Below are 11,815 nucleotides of genomic sequence, written 5' to 3' on the forward strand. Positions count from 1 at the left end.
CGGACCGGGGGCAGAGTAAACATGACAAAAACACGCCACTCAGTATTTGGGATAAATGTTATGGAAATAAGATAATTTAATAGCAGGCTAAACAACATGCAGTTACCTGAATTATGGAGAGAAAGCAGAACTGTATAAGACCTTTGTCGGTTGCATCGCCTGTGAAATCACCAGTTGATTGCAGGTCTTTGAACATATCCATCCAGTAATCTGCATTTTGTCGTCTGTAAATACCCCACCAACTTTCTATTCTCTGGTTTGCTTGGCTTGTTCCTTGAAAGACACATGGTGAATGCAGAGTTCCCGCCGAGTCTTCACGAAGAAACTCTTGTAACCTGTTCACATGGACATTTTCGGTACCAAAATCGGATCGGATTATTTGAGGGCAACCCCTTCTTTCAGCAACAGCGCGGAAATAATACCCAGCAATTACTCTGGGATTGTTATTTGTGAAGTAGGCTTGCATCCAGATGATGTGGCGTGAAAAACCATCAATGCAGCCGTTAACTGCTATGCCATACGGCTTTAGTTTGTCGTAAGAGTCCATGTGCCATAGATAGTTAGGGCCTGGCACTCTATAATGTCTCCTCCGCAACCTTCTCCCTCTTCTTTCCTCCACACCTAATGGATCCAGACTTATCTGTACCTCTCTAACTATTGATCTGGTCAGCCGCAAACCATTTAAACGGCATCTTTCATGCATCATTCGGTAGCCATGCAGACGTCCCGGTCCATCAATTTGACTGGCAATGAAATTGACCACACGTTCAGGGTCGCTATAGTGTCTTCGACGATAAAGTTGAAGACCCGACAGCCGCCTCCTTAAGTGTCGAACACTAATGTGAAAGTTGTCAATTACCGATAGACACAGAGCTATTTCAGGTTGAGTGAGTCCTTGATCAAAGTAAAAGCGAATACGATCATCCATTATGCTGTGATGATGCTGCGCATCTGTTCTTATGCCGAATAGCCTATTAAGTCGTGATAACGAGAAAACAACTTTTGTTTTCTCGAAATCACGACAAAATTAATTCGTGATAACGAGAAAACAACTTTTGTTATGTCGTGATAACGAGAAAAATAAGTCATGATCACGACAAAACAACTTTTGTTATGTCGTGATAACGAGAAAAATAACTCGTGATAACGAGAAAACAACTCTGTTATGTCGTGATAACGAGAAAAATAACTCGTGATAACGAGAAAAATAACTCGTGATAACGAGAAAACAACTCTGTTATGTCGTGATAACGAGAAAAATAACTCGTGATCACGACAAAACGAGAAGAAAAAAATAACACTGCATGGCCTCTTAGGACTTCCGTAAAATGCTAAATAATAATCAAAATATATTATTAAACAATAATATATTAAATTAATTTTCCCCCAAAAAAGTTAGATTTCAAGCAGCAAGTGTGACCCGAAAAAATTAAGAGGCTCAGTTTAATTAATTTTAATGGAAAAATAGCTCATTAAACTTGAAGAAAAATTTAATACTATCATAAAATATCCTCAAAATGCTAAACAATAATAAAAATATATTATTAAACAATAATATATAAAATTAATTTTCCAAAAAAAAAAAAAAAAAAAATTTGATTTCAAGCAGCAAGTGTGACCCGAAAAAATTAAGAGGCTCAGTTTAATTAATTTTAATGGAAAAATAGCTCATTAAACTTGAATAAAAAATTTTATACTATCATAAAATATCCTCAAAATGTTAAATAATAATCAAAATATATTATTAAACAATAATATATAAAATTAATTTTCCAAAAAAAAAAAAAAAAAAAGTTAGATTTCAAGCAGCAAGTGTGACCCGAAAAATTAAGAGGCTCAATTTAATTAATTTTAATGGAAAAATAGCTCATTAAACCTGAATAAAAATTTTATACTATCATAAAATATCCTCAAAATGCTAAATAATAATAAAAATATATTATTAAACAATAATATATAAAATTAATTTTCAAAAAAAATTAAATAAAAAAATTTGATTTCAAGCAGCAAGTGTGACCCGAAAAAATTAAGAGGCTCAGTTTAATTAATTTTAATGGAAAAATAGCTCATTAAACTTGAATAAAAAATTTAATACTATCATAAAATATCCTCAAAATGTTAAATAATAATCAAAATATATTATTAAACAATAATATATAAAATTAATTTTCAAAAAAAAAAAAAAAATTGATTTCAAGCAGCAAGTGTGACCCGAAAAAATTAAGAGGCTCAGTTTAATTAATTTTAATGGAAAAATAGCTCATTAAACTTGAATAAATTTAATACTATCATAAAATATCCTCAAAATGTTAAATAATAATCAAAATATATTATTAATCAAAAATATATCACATTAATTTTCCTAAAAAAAAGGTTAGATTTCAAGCAGCAAGTGTGACCCGAAAAATAAAGAGGCTCAGTTTAATTAATTTTAATGGAAAAATAGCTCATTAAACTTGAATAAATTTAATAATATCATAAAATATCCTCAAAATGTTAAATAATAATCAAAATATATTATTAATAAAAAATATATCACATTAATTTTCCTAAAAAAAAGGTTAGATTTCAAGCAGGAAGTGTGACCCGAAAAATAAAGAGGCTCAGTTTAATTAATTTTAATGGAAAATAGCTCTTAATTTTTTCATAAAAATTTAATAATATCATAAAATATCCTTAAAATGCTAAATAATAATCAAAATATATTATTAAATAATAATATATAAAATTAATTTTCCAAAAAAAAAGTTAGATTTCAAGCAGCAAGTGTGACCCGAAAAATTAAGAGGCTCAATTTAATTAATTTTAATGGAAAAATAGCTCATTAAACCTGAATAAAAATTTAATACTATCATAAAATATCCTCAAAATGCTAAATAATAATCAAAATATATTATTAAACAATAATATATAAAATTAATTTTCCCCCAAAAAAGTTAGATTTCAAGCAGCAAGTGTGACCCGAAAAAATTAAGAGGCTCAGTTTAGTTAATTTTAATGGAAAAATAGCTCATTAAACTTGAATAAAAAATTTAATACTATCATAAAATATCCTCAAAATGTTAAATAATAATCAAAATATATTATTAATCAAAAATATATCACATTAATTTTCCTAAAAAAAGGTTAGATTTCAAGCAGCAAGTGTGACCCGAAAAATAAAGAGGCTCAGTTTAATTAATTTTAATGGAAAAATAGCTCTTACATTTTTCATAAAACTGAAATACTATCATAAAATATCCTCAAAATGCTAAATAATAAGCAAAATATATTATTAAACAATAATATATAAAATTAATTTTCCCCCAAAAAAGTTAGATTTCAAGCAGCAAGTGTGACCCGAAAAAATTAAGAGGCTCAGTTTAGTTAATTTTAATGGAAAAATAGCTCATTAAACTTGAAGAAAAATTTAATACTATCATAAAATATCCTCAAAATGCTAAATAATAATCAAAATATATTATTAAACAATAATATATAAAATTAATTTTCAAAAAAAATAAAATAAAAAAATTTGATTTCAAGCAGCAAGTGTGACCCGAAAAATTAAGAGGCTCAGTTTAATTAATTTTAATGGAAAAATAGCTTATTAAACTTGAATAAAAAAATTTAATACTATCATAAAATATCCTCAAAATGTTAAATAATAATCAAAATATATTATTAAACAATAATATATAAAATTAATTTTCCAAAAAAAAAAAAAAAAAAAAAAAAAAAGTTAGATTTCAAGCAGCAAGTGTGACCCGAAAAATTAAGAGGCTCAATTTAATTAATTTTAATGGAAAAATAGCTCATTAAACCTGAATAAAAATTTTATACTATCATAAAATATCCTCAAAATGCTAAATAATAATCAAAATATATTATTAAACAATAATATATAAAATTAATTTTCCCCCAAAAAAGTTAGATTTCAAGCAGCAAGTGTGACCCGAAAAAATTAAGAGGCTCAGTTTAATTAATTTTAATGGAAAAATAGCTCATTAAACTTGAATAAATTTAATACTATCATAAAATATCCTCAAAATGCTAAATAATAATCAAAATATATTATTAAACAATAATATATAAAATTAATTTTCAAAAAAAAAAAAAAAAAAAAATTTGATTTCAAGCAGCAAGTGTGACCCGAAAAATTAAGAGGCTCAGTTTAATTAATTTTAATGGAAAAATAGCTCATTAAACTTGAATAAAAAAATTTAATACTATCATAAAATATCCTCAAAATGTTAAATAATAATCAAAATATATTATTAAACAATAATATATAAAATTAATTTTCCCCCAAAAAAGTTAGATTTCAAGCAGCAAGTGTGACCCGAAAAAATTAAGAGGCTCAGTTTAATTAATTTTAATGGAAAAATAGCTCATTAAACTTGAATAAATTTAATACTATCATAAAATATCCTCAAAATGTTAAATAATAATCAAAATATATTATTAATCAAAAATATATCACATAAATTTTCCTAAAAAAAAGGTTAGATTTCAAGCAGCAAGTGTGACCCGAAAAATAAAGAGGCTCAGTTTAATTAATTTTAATGGAAAAATAGCTCTTAAATTTTTCATAAAACTGAAATACTATTATAAAATATCCTCAAAATGTTAAATAATAATCAAAATATATTATTAAACAATAATATATAAAATTAATTTTCCAAAAAAAAAAAAGTTAGATTTCAAGCAGCAAGTGTGACCCGAAAAATAAAGAGGCTCAGTTTAATTAATTTTAATGGAAAATAGCTCTTAATTTTTTCATAAAAATTTAATAATATCATAAAATATCCTTAAAATGCTAAATAATAATCAAAATATATTATTAAATAATAATATATAAAATTTATTTTCCAAAAAAAAAGTTAGATTTCAAGCAGCAAGTGTGACCCGAAAAATTAAGAGGCTCAATTTAATTAATTTTAATGGAAAAATAGCTCATTAAACCTGAATAAAAATTTAATACTATCATAAAATATCCTCAAAATGCTAAATAATAATCAAAATATATTATTAAACAATAATATATAAAATTAATTTTCCCCCAAAAAAGGTTAGATTTCAAGCTGCAAGTGTGACCCGAAAAAATTAAGAAGCTCAGTTTAGTTAATTTTAATGGAAAAATAGCTCATTAAACCTGAATAAAAATTTAATACTATCATAAAATATCCTCAAAATGCTAAATAATAATAAAAATATATTATTAAACAATAATATATAAAATTAATTTTCAAAAAAAAAATAAAATAAAAAAATTTGATTTCAAGCAGCAAGTGTGACCCGAAAAAATTAAGAGGCTCAGTTTAATTAATTTTAATGGAAAAATAGCTCATTAAACTTGAATAAAAAATTTAATACTATCATAAAATATCCTCAAAATGTTAAATAATAATCAAAATATATTATTAAACAATAATATATAAAATTAATTTTCAAAAAAAAAAAAAAAAATTGATTTCAAGCAGCAAGTGTGACCCGAAAAAATTAAGAGGCTCAGTTTAATTAATTTTAATGGAAAAATAGCTCATTAAACTTGAATAAATTTAATACTATCATAAAATATCCTCAAAATGTTAAATAATAATCAAAATATATTATTAATCAAAAATATATCACATTAATTTTCCTAAAAAAAAAGGTTAGATTTCAAGCAGCAAGTGTGACCCGAAAAATAAAGAGGCTCAGTTTAATTAATTTTAATGGAAAAATAGCTCATTAAACTTGAATAAATTTAATAATATCATAAAATATCCTCAAAATGTTAAATAATAATCAAAATATATTATTAATAAAAAATATATCACATTCATTTTCCTAAAAAAAAGGTTAGATTTCAAGCAGCAAGTGTGACCCGAAAAATAAAGAGGCTCAGTTTAATTAATTTTAATGGAAAATAGCTCTTAATTTTTTCATAAAAATTTAATAATATCATAAAATATCCTTAAAATGCTAAATAATAATCAAAATATATTATTAAATAATAATATATAAAAGTAATTTTCCAAAAAAAAAGTTAGATTTCAAGCAGCAAGTGTGACCCGAAAAATTAAGAGGCTCAATTTAATTAATTTTAATGGAAAAATAGCTCATTAAACCTGAATAAAAATTTAATACTATCATAAAATATCCTCAAAATGCTAAATAATAATCAAAATATATTATTAAACAATAATATATAAAATTAATTTTCCCCCAAAAAAGTTAGATTTCAAGCAGCAAGTGTGACCCGAAAAAATTAAGAGGCTCAGTTTAGTTAATTTTAATGGAAAAATAGCTCATTAAACTTGAATAAAAAATTTAATACTATCATAAAATATCCTCAAAATGTTAAATAATAATCAAAATATATTATTAATCAAAAATATATCACATTAATTTTCCTAAAAAAAGGTTAGATTTCAAGCAGCAAGTGTGACCCGAAAAATAAAGAGGCTCAGTTTAATTAATTTTAATGGAAAAATAGCTCTTAATTTTTTCATAAAAATTGAATACTATCATAAAATATCCTCAAAATGTTAAATAATACTCAAAATATATTATTAAACAAAATATATAACATTGATTTTCTTGAAGGAAAATGTTAAATGTTTGGTCTTCTGTCAGTTTTGATTGAGAAAGTATCTGTGACTCAAAAATGAAGAGATTCAAAGGAAATGTTTTTAATGATTAATGTTCAGTTTCACAGACACTTGTTTCTAGCAGTGCTTTTGAATGTTGCTTTCAAACATCTCACAGTAATAATAATAATAATAATAATAATAATAATATCTCAACATTTCCACAAACACTAGTATTAGTGTGTATTAGTGTGTGATTTGTGTAATGTGTGTGTGTTACAGAGATGTGTGTTATTCAGTTGTGTTTAATGTCACACAGAGACACTGAAGAGTTGTAATCATCAAGTCTAAATCCAGCGTGTAGTGTTTGCGTGAATGTGTGTGTGAATGTGTGTAAGTGTGTGAGTTTGTGTTTGTCAGAGACGCTGTAGAAGGACAGAGTGCCGTTCGACTCGTTCAGATACACTCCTACTCTCTTACGGGAGCCTGAATCAGCAGATATATCAGTGCGCTTATTATTGTGACGGACAGTGAATCTGTGATTATAGCATTCAAGACTCCAGGAGTTCACATTACGTCCAAACCAACTGTCATCACCCCCTCCTTTCCTCTTGATTTCTTTATATGACACTGATATTTCAGCTCCATCTCCACTCCATTCAGTCTCCCAGTAACAGCGTCCAGTCAGACTCTCAACACACAGAACCTGAGACCAATCAAATCTGTCTGGATGATCAGGATATGACTGTGTCTGACCCACATTTGTCACCTTTCTGTTGTCGTCAGACAGAGTGAGGTATTCGTTTGCTGTGTTTGTATCCAGTGTGAGATCACAGGCATCTGAACACAAGACACACATTACAAGAGACACATTTACAACTAAACAACAAACAAGAAAACTGTGAGTCTGTTTGTGGACTTACATTTTTGAGGACCTGCTCTGATCCTGAACTCTCCTCCATGATCCACACTAGAAAACACACACAGAGACATTCATATCATAATCATAATAATAATAATAATAATAATAATAATAATAATAATAATAATAATAATAATGAAATAGCTGCCTAGCAACTACCCAGAACAACCTAGCAAGTATACATTATACATTAGCTAGTTGCTAGCGTGATTTTAGCACGATTAACAAGTTACTAGCATGTTGCTAGCAACAAGCCAACTTAATAATAATAGCCTAATTATAAGTGACTTATGTTTATATTTATTGTGTATCGCTTCTGTAGGCCCTATATTCTACTATTTGCTATATTTGGCAAACACTGTAAACGACAATGATGTCAATAAAGTTTTGACAGTTTTGATTGTATGCTAGTAACTTGTTAATCATGTTAAAAACATACTAGTGACATGCTAGTCATGATAACAACTTGCTAATCATGCCTAACAACATGCTAATGACATGCTATTCATGCTAGCAACATGCTAATCATGCTACAAACATGTTATTCATCTATCAATATCAATCTATCTATCTATCTTAATCATGTTAACAATATGCTAATCATGCTAGAATCATGCTAGTAACTTGTTAATCTTGCTAAAACATGCTAGTGACTTGCTAGTCATGATAACAACTTGCTAATCATGCCTAACAACATGCTAATGACATGCTATTCATGCTAGCAACATGCTAATCATGCTACAAACATGTTATTCATCTATCAATATCAATATATCTATCTATCTTAATCATGTTAACAATATGCTAATCATGCTAGAATCATGCTAGTAACTTGTTAATCTTGCTAAAACATGCTAGTGACTTGCTAGTCATGATAAAAAACATGCTAGTGACATGCTAGTCATGCTAGAACACGCTAATAACTTGTTAATCATGCTAAAACATGCTAGTGACTTGTTAGTCATGCTAACATCATGCTAGTGACATGCTAGTCATGCTAATAAAATGCTAGTGACATGTTAGTAATGCTAACAACATGCTAACGACATGCTAGCAACTTGCTAATCATGCCTAACAACATGCTAATGACATGCTAGTCATGTTAGCAACATGCCAGTGACACGTTTGTCATGCTAGCAACATCTATCAATATCTATCTATTAGGGGTGGAGCCGAACCCGAATACGGTATTCGGAAAGGCACAAATAGCGTGTTTTTAACGAATACTTATTTCGAACAAATACCTTAATAAATATGTGTATTCGGGAACAAGAAAAACTTTCTATCAAAAAAGCTGCGTTTCCTCAGGAGACCGCAGTCAGTGCATGCCCGCATGAGTGAGTGAGTGACATTCAGGAGTCGGGGGGTGGGGGTAAAAGAGGTGACTGACACAGGCTGCTCCACACAGCAACAGAGAAGACTCGGCTGGGTGAAAAAAGACTTCACTGCGTCACTATTTTTGATGAATATATTTCTGTACCTTAACTGGGTTTATAACTTTGGGAAGCAGAGTTTGATCGGGAGATTATTCTATTAGGGGCCGTTCAAATGCGCGCTAAAGAAGACTGCGACCTGAACAGCACCCGCATTAACTCTAGGCTACTGCATCAGCTCTAAGCAATGTTTTTTTTTTTTTTTAAATGTAACACAAGCGATCAAACCAATATACTAGAGCTGATTATTTGTTAAAGGATAGAGATTCAAACACACACGCAATGTCATTTCCAAATGACAATGATTCCCCATGTCTATTAAACCTTTGAAAAAGTCTTACCGGAACATTCAAGTCTGTATTTGCACTGCCGCTGACACAGAGAGAGCAGTCTTCATGTTTAGGTAAGAACAGATTCACAAACAGATCTTTTCAAATACCCAGTCATTCATATTATAGTCTGATTAAAATTCATAGTTTGGATATAAACACTGATGTCTGTGGTACAGATCAAAATAGAGCATGTCATCTTTTCAAAGTAATTGGCGCTTCAAATAACGTTTGTGTCGATTGCATTGTTTCGGCGCTTGGTGGAAACAACTAAATGTTAAAAAATGGATTTGTCATTGTTTAGAAAGATTGATTCAAAAACATAGATTCATTCAGTAATGTTTTTGTGAGCAAGTTATTTATTCATTCAAAGCACTTTTTCATAAATTTAATATAAAAAATTGGTGTATTAAATGTATTATATTTTAAATAAAAATATTATGTATTAACTAATTAATAATTCATTCAAATGAATTAAACACATTTAAATAGACTGCAGCAATTGATATTTTGCTTAGTTTAGAATTGCTAGGAAATTGTTATTTCTAAAAAAAACTAAAACTGAAACTATATAAAAACTAAATACAAACTAAACTAAGAAAAATTCTATTTCAAATTAATGAAACTAATAAAAACAAAACTCAATTTTATTTAAATTTGAAAACTATATTAAAATAAAACTAATTTAAAAAATCTAAACTAAATAGCAAGGTGACATTGATTTAATGTGGAAATTCCATCAGAATCATCCTTTTGGTTGAGGTTGAAAAATCAGTGCTAAATAATATTGGATCAATGACTACGTTTACATGCACACGAATAATGCGATTATTTGCAATAATCAGAGTAAGGACTTAATCGCATTATGATGTTTACATGTCAAGAGCAAAACTCTTCACTCCGGTTTACATGGAATTACCATTATTCCTATTAATTCCTATTGTCCGTCAATGAATTGCATTATGTTCAAGTCGCGCAATGTTGACAACATAAACTCCATTTCCTGAGCGTGTCCTCAGGCTTATTCATAAAAATAGACACAAACTTAATACAAGTGACCAGAGCCCTGCATTTGAACCCGAGCCGGACGGGCAGCAGTATTTTCAAGAGTTCCGCAAATCCATGATCAAGCACACATAAAATGCTAAAGATTGCCACAAAGCACCGGTAAAAGTAATTACCAATAATGTGTAGAGATGAAATAAGGAGATTTTTGAATTATTAATAAACTAGTGTTCGCAAGATAAAGTTTATTACACTCTTTAGAGAGAAATGTATCGTTACGGATTGCATAATAAAAGAGTTTTTGTTTTCGATTCAAATGATCTTGTTTTAAAGTAGTAATGCGCTCCGTGAGACTGGGTTGTGCGCTCAACATTAGCACAATTCATATGAATGCATACTTTACACTTAAACATTGAACGAAAACCACATCTCAATTTTGCTGATGTAATGGATTAAATGTAGGCTAATGCAGGAAACTGAGTTCACATGACGCGTGTGGCAGATTACTGTGACAGATATGTGCCAACAGCACGGGACAGGACTCTATCTCAGATGCTTGGGGGCAGCCCCTATTTTAGCCCCTGTGTAGCGCCGTCCCTGTCTGCAGGTGCGTGGCACTTCATTCGTGTAAGTCACGAGCACATGCGCACTCTGGTCAAAGCGCCAATACTGCGATTAAGGTGGTTACATGCCTGTATATTTTGATTCAAATCGGCGTGCGCCACCTGTTAATAAGATTACGCTTGCTGCGATTATGAGCTTAATCGCATTATTATAATCGAAGTATTGCGTTTACATGAGGAAAAGTTTAATCGCAATATTGCCAAAATCTCATTATAATCGCATTAAAAGGGTCCATGTAAACGCACTCATTTAAATTATAGGCTACTTCTGTTAAATATGGTGTGTAGGCTACCAGAGCTGCTTTTCTTTAAAAAGAAAAAAGACACAATTTCTTCATTAAGTAACTTTTACGTCACGAATATCGATTATTTTCTTAGCACCCCCACATACTGGACTAGCCCCCCGTTAGCCCCGTTAGAGAAAATATTCTGCCGCCTGTCTGTAGATTAGAAACAACGACGGCGAAGAAGGCGACACACTTTTAGGGAGCTCAGGAAACTGGACTTTGCGCGATATGAACATAATGCAATTCATTGACGGACAATAGGAATAATAGGTATAATGGAAATTCCATGTAAACCGGAGTGAAGAACGTTGCTCTTGACATGTAAACATCATAATGCGATTAAGTCCTTACTCTGATTATTGGAAATAATCGCATTATTCTTGCCCATGTAAACGTAGTCATTGTTGATAATTCAATGCTTTTCTGTTGAAATAAAAAATATTGAATCAATGTTGATTTTTGGTCAGCATTTCACTAGTGGAACTTAGACTGTCAATCCCTCATTCAACACTTAAATATGGCACCTTTTACTGAAATGTAGTGAGCACATGCTAATCAAACCATAAATTCTGTTAATTTTGTGAACTCCGCACCAATAAATGAACAAATAAAACTGTTTGCAGAGTGTGTAGATTAACGCAGAACTGTTACCATTAGATAGA

The sequence above is a fragment of the Garra rufa genome, chromosome 1, assembly GCF_049309525.1.
Source record: "Garra rufa chromosome 1, GarRuf1.0, whole genome shotgun sequence".
NCBI classification, from domain to species: Eukaryota; Metazoa; Chordata; class Actinopteri; order Cypriniformes; family Cyprinidae; genus Garra; species Garra rufa.